The sequence below is a fragment of the Trachemys scripta genome, chromosome 1, assembly GCF_013100865.1.
Source record: "Trachemys scripta elegans isolate TJP31775 chromosome 1, CAS_Tse_1.0, whole genome shotgun sequence".
Lineage (NCBI taxonomy): Eukaryota > Metazoa > Chordata > Testudines > Emydidae > Trachemys > Trachemys scripta.
The window spans coordinates 63,038,629-63,051,223 of NC_048298.1; the positions used below are offsets into that span (position 1 = coordinate 63,038,629).

At 44.0% G+C, this 12,595-nt stretch overlaps 1 protein-coding gene across 1 annotated transcript in view; it reads left to right on the top strand.

Moving 5' to 3' along the window:
- Window positions 1–9,713: 9,713 nt before the first annotated feature.
- RAP1B (RAP1B, member of RAS oncogene family) overlaps window positions 9,714–12,595 on the top strand; it is a 78,056-nt gene continuing 75,174 nt past the window's right edge. The window contains exon 1 of the mRNA XM_034770980.1: window positions 9,714–9,748. The gene's annotated coding sequence lies outside the window, so the exon portion shown is untranslated. The remainder of the gene's footprint in view (window positions 9,749–12,595) is intronic.

The following is a 12,595-nucleotide window of genomic DNA, read 5'->3' on the forward strand; positions in this document are numbered from 1 at the left end:
ACCCATCTAAACCCCTCTGCTCCCTGTCCCCTGACTGCTCCGATCCCTCTCCCCACTCCTGCCCCATGACAGCCCCGCCCCCAGAACTCCCAACTCCCCCCCCCCGCTCCTTGTCCCCTGACTGCCTTCTCCTGGGACCCCTGCTCCTAACTGCCCTCCAGAACCCCACCCTTACCTAAGCCTCCCTGTTCCTTGTCCCCTAACTGCCCCCTCCTAAGACCCCTCCCAAATCCCCCCCCAGCACCCTACCCCCTACCTGTACCCTGACTGCCCAAAACCTTATCCACACCCCCACCCCCATAAAGCCTCCCCCGAACTCCCGACCCCCCGTCTCTTGCTGCAGGGGGGAGGAGGGGCTCTGTCTGGCTGTCGGAGCCCCATGTAAGTGGCACCATCCGGCCGGCTGCCCTGTTAGCCGCACACGCTCTGCATGGGGGGAAGTCCGGACATTTACAAATTCCCCCCGGACGCTATTTTTAGCTCAAAAAGCCGACATGTCTGGGGGAATCCGGACGAATGGTAACCCTAGTGTAATGCAAAGGTGATGTAAAATCCTCACCCAGCTTGAAGATACCTTTGAATCCATCCACGCCCTCCTGAGCTGTATTTATACTTTCCTCATTTGCAGCTGAGGATTTGGGCCTATATTTTGTGTTGAATATGATTACATTTACATTAAATATCAGGTTTTTACTAATCTTAGAAAACCAGGCCCAGTAATACTTGCCAACCGCTCATGAAGTAAACTAGGTGCTTGCCTGCACCTTCTCCCATTGAAATCAATAGCAAATTGGAATATGTCGATGGTTACAATCTCCTGCTTTACCTTCTTGAAACCAGGGTGACAGGCCACTGTTGATAATCTCAGAACATTTTGGTGTTCATGGTTCTTTCATGCTTGAAGCCATGTGAAATGTGTGTTAGTCCGCTGGAAAGAAGCACTGGAAGGCTAGCATTTTATTTATTTATTTATGTACTTACTTAGTTTTGTAAATAATACAAAGCCAAGAAGTATAACAAAGTAGAAACGTCATCCTCAAATAAAAGAAATAAAACACAATAGGCACATGATATTAACAAGGATTTCAAGCGGCCTGAAAAAAGGGGGAGGGGCTATCATAATCTGGGAATAACAGCTTTGGTAAAACAGTGTTTAAAGTGCACCCTTCAGCAACCCAGCTTGATTTAAAAAAAAAATTGCTGGGTCTGCAACATCGAATCACATTGTACCTGGAGGGAGAAGGAAGAATTATTTCCATTGATTATAATACAATGTGAAAAAGTCTTTAAACCTTCAAAAACCAGATCATGGGCCAAATCCTGGAACAATGGTCCCAAAGTGTCATATATACGCTGCAAAAATAGTAGAGCTGATGAAAACTTTCCAAATTTAGATTATTTTTTAATAAATGTTTTCACTGAAATTTTAAATTTCAACTAAAAAGTTGACTAAATTCTTGGCAAACATCTTCATGAAAAATCATCCTGTTTTTGATTGACTATAAAGTTGGTCAAAATATTGAATTTTTTATATAACAGACTGAAATTTTGACCAAAAAAAGGATTCATTTTTGTGAAAACTGTTCACAAACAATTTTCCCATATTTTTTTACTAACCCTAAAAAATAACAAGGTATGCCCTTATTCTAGACACCCACATGTCTCCTCTGGATTGTGTCTGATGGGAATATCTCTCCCAGCCAGAGGAAATATATGGCAATGCAGAGCTTAACTACAAGGAAAGCTAAGAATTAATCAAGGAAAAAATCACCCTAATGAGGGTATAAAATAAATTCTGCTGACCAGGTTCCACATTTTGTTCTGCTGATCAAACTGGGCACTAAAACAAACAAAAATGTGCCTAATTAATTCCTAATGGAGCTCCAGTGATTTCAAGTTATTTCAATGGAGTTACATCAGGAGTGCTTTTGGCCCATTGGGTTACTTAGAGTTGGATTCTGAAGCCGGCAAGAGTAAAAAAAAATCACATTTATATTTTAATATAAGCCAATTTGTTAATTGAGATAGAATTCTGCAGTTGGGAGCACGGGGAGGACAAAAGAACTAGAGAATATTTTTAGACCAGTCATTATTAAATATACTAACTTTTGGATCAAACCAGAAATAAAGCTATTTTAGAATATCAGCTTTGTTAAATGTTCCATAACTTTGGAAGGTCAATGAATTTAAGGTCTCGTCCATACACTGTTAAAGTCAATGGGAGTTTTTCCACTGACTTCAATGGGCTTTGAATTTGGCCTTTAGAGGCTATTTCAAGTATGAAGGGGAAAAAAAGTTGCTAACATTTTGAAATTGACATACAAATCAAAGTATAGTTTTTAAGGTTCAAGAATATTGGTTTTTCAAGTTTAAACCCTGCCCTTTTTTGGCAAAGTAAGATTATTTTTCTCTTTCCAAGGGAAAGAGTGGTCTCAGAGTTACAAGGACACCATCTCTGTATCAGACTGATTGCCTTGACCTTCTGATCAAGTTGGGCTGGACCCAGATGCCTCCTGAGCCCATCAACATTATTCCTGCATCTCAGTTCTAACTCAGACAAAACTGTCATTTACTTCACTGCAGAACTTAGCCAAAGTGCTCTCTTTACCTGCACTCTTTAGGTTTTATTTTAGATGTAATGTTCTACAAAGTATATAAAAGCAGAGCAGGGATAGGCTTTGTGTCAATTTCCAGTAGTATGCAACTCAGAGTCACATGGGAGAAACTGAGTTTTGGTTTGTTAAACTCTATGCAGTCCTAATATCTTGAAATGTGGTTTCATAAGCTCTCATAAGTTAAGTGGGGTTGTGCCTTTGATGGGAGACTTCTAAGAAAAATCCAGGTACTGCAGGAAGTGGAGTTGGTGATTCAGGAGGCAGTAATCCTCTTTCTGAGTCAGTACTGAACTAGTTACTCATGATGCGCATTGCTGGAAGTGCTGTCTCTTGAAAGAGAAATAAAGTCCTAACACTTGAAATCATTAAAATACCATGAGATATTTTGCGATGGTAGGAGTGCTAGCTCAGATCCTGGCTACATTCCACCTCAGGTAATTACATTCCCTCTCTAGTTCCAATTGGATACATTTATTCCTAATTTTGTCCTCCCAAAACATTGTTGTTGTGGTGACAATCTTGTTCCTTATCTGATTAGCTGACTGCCCAATGCAATTTGGCAGATCTTTTCAACAGAGAATAAAATAAAGAAACCTTTTCTGTTTCCAAATTAACTCTTATTTTTTAAGAGTTTAAGTTTCAAGGCTAATGGCATCTTCTTGAATCCGTCTATGATACTGAGAAGTATGCTTTGAAAGCAGTCATGCTGGACCTTATTCCACACTTTTTACACGTACTGATGTTATCGCAGATAAAATAGTCTCCACCAAGTAGAGGAAAACAGACTCTGTAAGTAATGTTGTGTTTGTTATTGTTTAGATTGCAGTAGAGCCCAGCATGTTCTAGGTTCTTCCCCAATTCAGAAAAAGAGACAGTCCAGACCCTGAAGACCATATAGAATAAAAAAACAAATGTAAAGTAAGGAAAAGCAATACATTATACAGGCAGAGCTCAAGGTGATGATAAACAAATGTCTTGTTAGTTAGGTAAGTTTTATTTTTGAGTGAAACATGAACAATACCCTGTCTCTGCCTCCATTATCCTTCCACAATTCAGCCGCCTTGTTTCCCCCCATTCCAATTTCCGCATGAATCTAGTTCCCTTTTACACTTTCCTCCTAGCACTGACCACCTTCCTCATTTAAACAAACTGGTCACTTAGAAGATAAATACATGAAATAGAGAAGCAAGGGACTTAATAGTAAACAAGTTTCTTGAAGGTGTTTCAGAAAAAGTTCAGGGGGGACTTAAGTGAAGGGTAGAAACACTGCAGACCATCTAAAGAAAATGTTCCATGCACAGAGGGCAATATGGGGAAAAGCGGCACCGTGGGAATGTTTGTGGGAGATGTAAACCATAGGACTTCAAGAATGGCAACACGGACCAAATGGAGGGGATGAAGACAGCACAATAAGAGATGGGTAGATAAGCAGGGAGGAGTAAAGTTATATAGGGACTTTAAGGAGATCACAAGAAAGTTGACCTTGATACAGTGCTGAAGGGAGGGAGAATCAGTGAAATGATTGAGGATGTGAAGAAGATTTCAGAAGAAAAATCAGGAGTTCAGTTTTACCCATTTTAAGTTGGCAAGATGGCCAGACAAGATGGCAAGACAACTGGAAGATGTCAGTGAGATAGGCTAGGAATGGATGCAGGGTTGCATGGAGGTAGTGAAGTCAGGAGTGTAAAGGTAGAATTGAGAATCATCAGTGTAAAAATGGTAGTTAAAGTAGTATGAGCAGATGAGGTCACACAGAGATAGTGTGTAGAGAATTAATAGCCCTAGTAAAGGCCTATATGCAAATATACAAAAATAGGGAAAGGAAAATTCAGCTTGGCTTGAGCAAATAACAAGACAAAGTATTATTAAAGCCAACACTTTAGTATATGCAGAAATATCAAATGGAAATTGTTGAATTATAAATAATATCCATGTCACTATCTAAACTCAAACAAAATATGCCCAACCACTTTTTGAGAATTCAAGAAGCTGTCCCTTTATCATTTAAGCCATCACAACCATGATCTGATACGGTAAAACTTCCCTGGAAGAAACAGCTGTGGCTTCAAGCCATTCAGTCCACTCACCAGATGAGACAAGGACTTTGCTTCCTCTAAAAGTAAAGCATCCAACCAAACTGGCCAAGTGACATTTCTATTCCCTTTGGGACAAATGTCTAGAAAAGCACACAGTAGTTAATTGGCATGCAGCCAGCATAACATTCTCTGGCACATGCTCATTAAATTTCTGAGTTGCTGGCACAGAGCAGCTGCTGAAATCTACCTCAGAGATAGCTGTGTTTCAGTGGTAATAATTAAACTGAAATATACATACAGAGCTAAATTTTGCCCTGTTACACCCAGGTAACCCCACTGAATACAATGGGCGTAAACTTAGAGAGTTTGCATGGGTGCTATCCAGTAGTGTGCTGCCAGCCTTTTATCAAGGAGCTCTTTAAAAATAATTTCCTTACTTCCCCAGAAAATCCATCAATTCCATAATCCTCTTGCCCCTCATAAAACAACCCAACTCCATAGTTTTCTCCCACAAGACCACCAGTCCTTCACCATACCTCAAATCTATCAGTCCTTTCATCCTCCCCACACTCAACTCCATACATCCTGCCCAGGATTCCTCCTCTCTAGCACATCCCTAAGTGGCTCCCTTGTAACTGTGCCTCACAATAGCAGCTGTAGTTTGTCCTGCAGCCTCTACTAGCAATAGTGGTAGATAGGGTGTCCTGCTACCTCTGGGTGAGGGTTGATTGTTTGGTTAGGTGGGAAACAGATCCTCTCTAAACACAGAGAGTGGTCAGTTGGGAAACAGGGTTTAAGGGCCTTGGGTGAGCGGGACTCATGTGACTTGCTGGTACAGCGGATTGTGTAAAGAAGCAAGTCTCTCTTGCAGGAGCGGCACCAGGATTTTTGCCGCCCTAGGCAGCAGCGCTCCTCCTCTGAGCATTCAGGGGGCCTGGGGTCTTCGGCAGAGGGGTCCTTCCACTCCGCGTCTTTGGGGCACTTCGGTGGCGGGTCCCGGAGCAAGTGAAGGACCCGCCGCCAAATTTCCACCGAAGATCCGGAGCGGAAGGACCCCCCACCGCCGAATTTCTGCCGAGGGTGGCAAAATGCCACTCCCCAAATCCTGCTGCCCTAGGCAACCGCCTAGGGTCGCCTAGTGGAAGCGCCGGCCCTGATCTCTTGGCATGGGAGTTCCTGGTATGAGCAGATCTCTACTGGCATGTGTGTGATATCTAGGATACATGGGGCTCCAGTTTCCTGCCCAGTACCTTTCTTTAAACTCCAGACTGGGGCTGGCTAGATAGGCCAGCCAGGAAGTGAGGGATAAGACTGCAGTGGCTGTAGGACTCCCCCATCTCTTTTCTTCCTCATGCACTCCTAGAACAACTGGCAAGGTTGGGAGTAGAGACTATGCATGGTGCATCTTCCCCCTTCTCCCCCCCACCCCACCCCTGCAGTAGGACCTGATGGAAGACACAGATGGGAAGTACATTGGGAGGTACACCTGCACTGGAGCAGTTGCCTTAGGGACCACCAGCTGACTCAGGCCATGTCTACACTAGCCAGTTTGCAGCGGCACAGCTGTACTGATGCAGCTTGCTGCTGTAAGATCGCTCATGTAGCTGCTCTTTGCTGATGGGAGAGAGCTCTCCCATCGACATAATTAAAACACCTCCAACAAGCGGCGGTAGCTATATCAGCAGGAAAGTGTCTTCTGCCGACATAGCGCTGTCCACACTGGCATTTCTATCAGTATAACTTATGTCGCTCGGAAGGGTGGTTTTTTCACACCCCTGCGCGACATAAGTTATACTGACAAAAGTGCTAGTGTAGACATAGCCTCCATTAAATCCAAAACATTTTAACAAGCAGGGTGGGTCTGTGAATCAATATTTTGCCTCCTCCCTCCCCAAACATAACTAATTCCTGTTCGCCACAGTCACATCATTATGAGTATGACTGGCCTGAGGATTTTGGTGAGGGTTAGCAAGGTGATTCTTCGACTTACACCTCAACATTAAGAACTCATGTTACATTAAAAAGGAGGAAGGTGGAAGACCCAGCCTTGTACTGCAGAAATGAATCCTAACTGCCTGTTTCTTTTGAGTCTAGTTATCAATTTGCAGCAATTTACATTTTCAAGGCCACCCTCACAGGGGTATTGGAACCATTTTTATAGGGGGTGCTGATGATGGAAACTATGTGTTTGGTGTTTTTTATTACTATGTCAAGCCAGGGGGTGAGGCAGCACCCCTAGTTCCAGCACAACTGACCTTCACTAATACAAAGGCTAATTTTTTAAACAAATTCTGATTTTCCCCTTTGTGGAAGTATTCTCTGACACCTTCATGAAGCTCAAAGGCCAAGCTCTGTTAACAAAAGGCTCACATAAACTCCCATCAACCGCCTCCAGTTGATCACTGGTATGACAAAGGACAAAATTTGGCCCACTGTCTTTAAAGCACTTGGTAACGAAAGGCACTGTGTAAAATATTTTCATAATGGAAACTAACTTGAAATCTTAATGATTGTGGTTGCTATCACTCCTGTTATAATTAACAGCATGTGTATTAGCGCTTGATACTGTACATGATTAAACTAGCTCACAGAGGAAAGCTGTGTATGGGTTTTTTTTTACCTGAGGGCAGAGGATATGTCTTCCAATTTGTTCTTTTAATCTTTATATTTAATTTTTGAGGGAGCTGACAAAAATATATACAAACAGAAAGAAAACAATACTGAGACAAATATTCTCAAATTTTTTCAGTAAATGCACTGTGAAGATAATAGTTACAAGAAACATCATGAATATAATTCTACTTAAAATATACCATTGCAAATTTACCTAGATTAGCAACTAACGTTTCCCAGATTAATTATTTTTACCTTAAAAGGGGGTCTAAAAAAAGAACTAAACCTCTATGTACTAGATTTCTTGCAACCTGAGCTCTCTTGAATTATCTGTCACTTACAAGGGTTCATTATCGAAGTACTGTACAGGGTTTTAGCTGTAAAACATCAAGACATTTGTCTGGACTTTGGAAGAGATTTTATGATGTTTTGGATTTTATTTTAGTGCAATGCTGTGAAGAAAAATATTTTTAAAGGGGAAAATAAGAACTTTGGTGTCACTTTCTTAGTGCCTTGGATCTAGATGGATCATCTAATGCTGTGATCTGTTTGCTCTTTTGGCTGCATCTCTCGTCTAACATTCTGAGGTATAGTATTTACTATATATTTATCATGAGCTACATGGACTCCAAGCAGCATACCAAATAATTTTCCACTATCATGCACTTTGGGGAAATTTAATCTTTTTTTCTTGTCTATCTTTGTGCTGCAAACAGAAAGCCTGTGCTTCCTCCACACCCACTCCCTTTGCCAATAACCTCATTGTAACTTCCTGTCAGTTTCACACACTCAGTGTTGAACTTCCTCTGAGCAAGAGCTTTATCTGAACACCATATTAACCATTTGCTTACTAAGTATTTCCCATAAATATAAATTATTTATTCTTAACATTTAAGTCTTTAAATACATTTTTATTCAAAGAGAGAACACTTGTGGCTTTAGGAAAAAAGGCATTTTATATTATTCAGTATAAAACTAATATGAATGGGGAAAGAAGGCTCAAGAAAGGTCATAGTTCCTTCAACTTTAATGTGTCCACTGCCTGGAGGGTAATGATAGGTTGTAAGGGTTGGGAGGCTTAATAAGGCATGTCCAGAGTAATAATATTTTGTGTTTATATGATACCACTTGTCCAAGGATCTCAAAGCACTTTACAAATGTGGGTAACAATTAGGGGTCTATGCATTTGTTTTAATGTTTTACATTTTTTCCTAGTTTTTTAAATAATTTAAGAAGTTCTTTATAGGTTAAGATCAGGATTAAACCAATCTCATGGTTTTAACTGATCTGTAACTATTAGGAATTAGGATGAGACCTTAGTGGGAAAGTAGATTCTTCCTTGTCTGCCTGTTGTGGGGTTTCTTGCACCTCTTTTTGAAGCATCTGGTGCTTCTCTGGGGTGGAGACAGGATACAAGCCTAGACAGACCATAACTCTGATCCAGTATGGCAATTCCTATGTTCCTAGAGTTAGCCTTCTCGTATTTCAGTTCCTGACTGATAGCAATACCACAGGAAGACTAGATCTTGCTTTATTTCATTCCCCAAACTCTCTCTGAGGCAGTACCTGACAAGCATGAACATAGAGATGCCAATCATGAAGTATTTGCGATTATGCAAATCCTAACACAGAGATTGTGGAACTGGGCTCAACAACCATCCTTGACCTCCCTGATCTGAACTTGCTAAGAGTGACCCAGAGTGGGGCTGTCAAGGGTAAGAGGGTAGTATGTTCAAGGGTCTGACCACTCAGAGGGCATGCTGGTGGTGGTTGTGGCGTAACAGACCAAGTCAGTGAGAATCCATTGGCATGACAAGCTACACACGTTGTCACAGGCTAAAACTGACTCAGATCCTTAAGAGACAAGGCGGGCGAGGTAATAACTTTTATTGGACCAACTTCTATGGATGTTAAAAGTGTCTGTCACAGGTAGGTACAAACCACACAGTGTTGGGCAGTAGCGGGTGTCTCCGCTGCCCCGAGCACCCACCCCCTTGCTCTAGAGCACCCGCCAGTACACCCACCCCGGGCCCACCCGTGCAACCTCCCGCCCCTGCTCCGACCAGCCGCCTCATTGCCCTGTGTGCGAGAGACTCCCCCAGCCCAGCTCGCCGAGGCCTGGCTGCACCACCGGGACCCTGGCGGTGAGACGTGCCCCGTCCTCGCTCGGGCGCGGCTCCGCTACCACTCGAGGGGGATGAGGGAGTCACCCTGAGCGAGCGCGAGGCGGAGGTCGGTTCTATCTGAGGCGGGGGAGGGGCCGTGGGGCCAGAGCTCGCGCGTGCGCAGTTTGGGAGCAGGGTGGCGAGGACACCGCTCCCCAACCCCCAACCCTACGGCCGGAACGAGCTAGGAAAACCAAAGCGAGGCTCGGCGTGCAGCGTCCGCGTCACGACGACGGCTTCAAGCCTCGCCCAGGCAGCGGCAGCGAGAGAGGGAGCGGGCGTGCGGAGCAGGCGACAGGGGGAGCGGCGGCGCCGTCCGGTAGGTGGAGGCGGCGGCTGAGAGGGGAGCGGGGCGGCCGGGCGGGGGCTGCGGCAGCGGCGGGTGTCTGGTCCAGGTGGCCCCGCGGCAGAGGGGGCCGGGGCGGCGGCCGCGCCGGCGGGAAGAGCGCGCTGTGCGGAAAGGGGGCAAGTGTCTGAATATGGCGGAGCAGGAACCGAGAGCGGCCGCCGCCTCCTGCCACCGGCAGCGGGGACACCCGGGGGGCGCGAGTCTGGGGCTTGGCTGCCACTCGCTCCCCCGCCCCTCGAGCTGGGGGCGACCGGCCCGGCGCCCGCCCCGAAGTTAGAGCGGAAGCGGAAAGTTGTAACCCCACAGCTCTGAGCTGCTCCCCAGCCCGCGCCTGGGCCGGCCGGGGCGGGGGTCAGGGGCCGCTCGGCTCCGGGCGGTGAAGAAAGTTCTCACCCCCGCGTTGTCAGCCCGTTGTGGGAAGTCTGAGTTCAGCCCCACCTAGTCCGGCAGTATCAGCCGCTGGAGAGAAGCTGCTCACAGTTTCCATCACCCTCCCCCGGCGTGGGGCGAGAGTGTCCAGCCCATAGGCCTCGTCCGTTTCACTTGCATTGGACTGAGGCGATCCCCTGCTATAGTGTCGGCCCCCAGAGCACGGGCATCCCGGGTAACACATTGAGCCTGCGCTGGCTCTTACCTCGCTAAACGGTCTCTATTCATCCCTTCATGCTGGGATGGGTTTGTTGGGGGGGAGGGGGGTTGCCCTCTTTTTTTTTTTTTTTGCTTTTAAACTTCTGGTTTCTGTGCTATTTATACAGTGCCTCAAATGTGCTAAGCACTTCGGTAGTGGGGGTAGGAAGGCGCAGTCCTGCCCAGAAAGAGCTTGCGATGTAAATAGACAACACTGCAGTCATTTAATGTTTATGAATCTTCTGACCCTTATCTGACTAAAAAAGGAAAAGAAACCTGGGGAATTTGTAGGTCTTAAGTCCAGAAGGGGCAATTATGATCATCTAGTCTGAATTCCTACATAATACTGGCAGAGAAACCTCACCCAATAAGATCTGTATCAAGCCCACAATTTTGAGGTTTAATATATTTTAGAAAGAGATCAATGGTGGCATGACTAAAAGCTGTCAGAATTTATGCCACAGAAGAATAAAATAAGGCTTTGCAGGATGTGATCACTGTACTGTATTCCAAATTGCAACATTTATTGAAATCCTGTTATTCTTTTCCTTTTTAAAAGGAATGGTTAATAAATGCTACTTAGGAAATATGAATCTTCATTTTGGAAAAAGTTTCTATATTACTTGTGGTATAAGTGTGTAACTTTGTATGGCTCCAAAAAGGAATATTTAGGCAACATCACAAACCACGTATTTTTAATGCAGTTGGGACTCACTCATCTAGATTTTTTGGTAGCGTATTTAATTAAATATAGCAACCAGTTCTTGTATAGTATCAGAGGGGTAGCTGTGTTAGTCTGGATTGGTAAAAAGCAACAAAGAGTCCTGTGACACCTGATAGACTAACAAATGTATTGGGGCATAAGCTTTCGTTGGTGAATACCCACATGTGTCTGACGAAGTGGGTATTCACCCACGAAAACTTATGCTCGAATACATTTGTTAGTCTATGAGGTGCCACAGGACTCTTTGTTGCTTTTTACAGTTCTTATATAGGAACTCTGAGACTTGTGAGTTCAAGCATATAATAGGAGGGTGTTAAATAGTCAGACAAAGCTAGTGGAATTGATGTTTTGCAAGGCTCTTTCATGGCATGTGTACACACAAATTCCAAGTTATTAAAAAAATCAAACATTTTTCAGTTGGAACTATGCTTCTTGACTGTCCTAGTTAGTTTTACCAACATATGTCACGTGTACTGCACAACAACCACTCAAAAGAGACAAAGTTCTTTATACTAGGTCATACTTTGATATTGGAAAGGGGTTTTTCTATTCTTTGGTAAACTTAAAATAACTTTAACTAAGCATTAAGAGTTTGTGGCTGTCTTATACCTTTGTTAGATGGAAAGCTAAGTAAAGGGCTGAATTCAGTGCTTCTAAATGTCTTCACTTATCTTGTTCAGGTTTCTAGTTCCTTATTTCTCCGTCCACTGCCAATAGCCTGCAACATACTGTATCCATCTTTCTGGCTAGAAACGAGCCCACTGACTGCTCAGTGAGGGTTATGTCTACACAGTGCACTTTCCAGTGAGAGTAGATACAATGTGACTGTGGTGGCTTGTGCAGGCTGCCTGAGTTCAATCCTGCCTGACCCCCTCAGTATATACTCAATAGTTAGCCTGAGCCGCCACCACCACCCCTGCTGTCATAGCCACACTACTATTTCAGGCAGAGCTAGTGCATGTCTGTCTACCTGTGGTGGGAAGCCACCCTCCCAGTTGCTGTGTAGACATACCCTAAAGAAAGAGGCTGGCAGCAGAGTAGTAGACTCTTTCAGCTTTGAGATGGAAAAACTGTTATGCCAAACTGTAGTTAAGTCTTAGAGGTATTTACAAATCTCTGGTCTGCTGTTATATATGATACTGTCTCTACTTAGTCAGTTAAGGCCATTTATCATCCCTAGGTACCTGCCCGTTACATGGACATCTCATCTACTGAAGCCGTGAGATTGCTAGACTACAATTGTTAAGTGCACGGTTTAAGATTAAGCAAACTTGCTTCTTCAGACTATTGATAAACTGCTGTATACCATCTAAATGTTAAATACTACTTATAACAAAACTCCTCGTGCTTAGAGTGTCCTCCCTACTGAGGATGTAGTAACTCCGAAATAATAATCTTTCACCTGTAGGTTTCTGTTACCAAGGTAGACTAGAATTAAAGTTAAGGGCACACCTGCTTTTGACTGT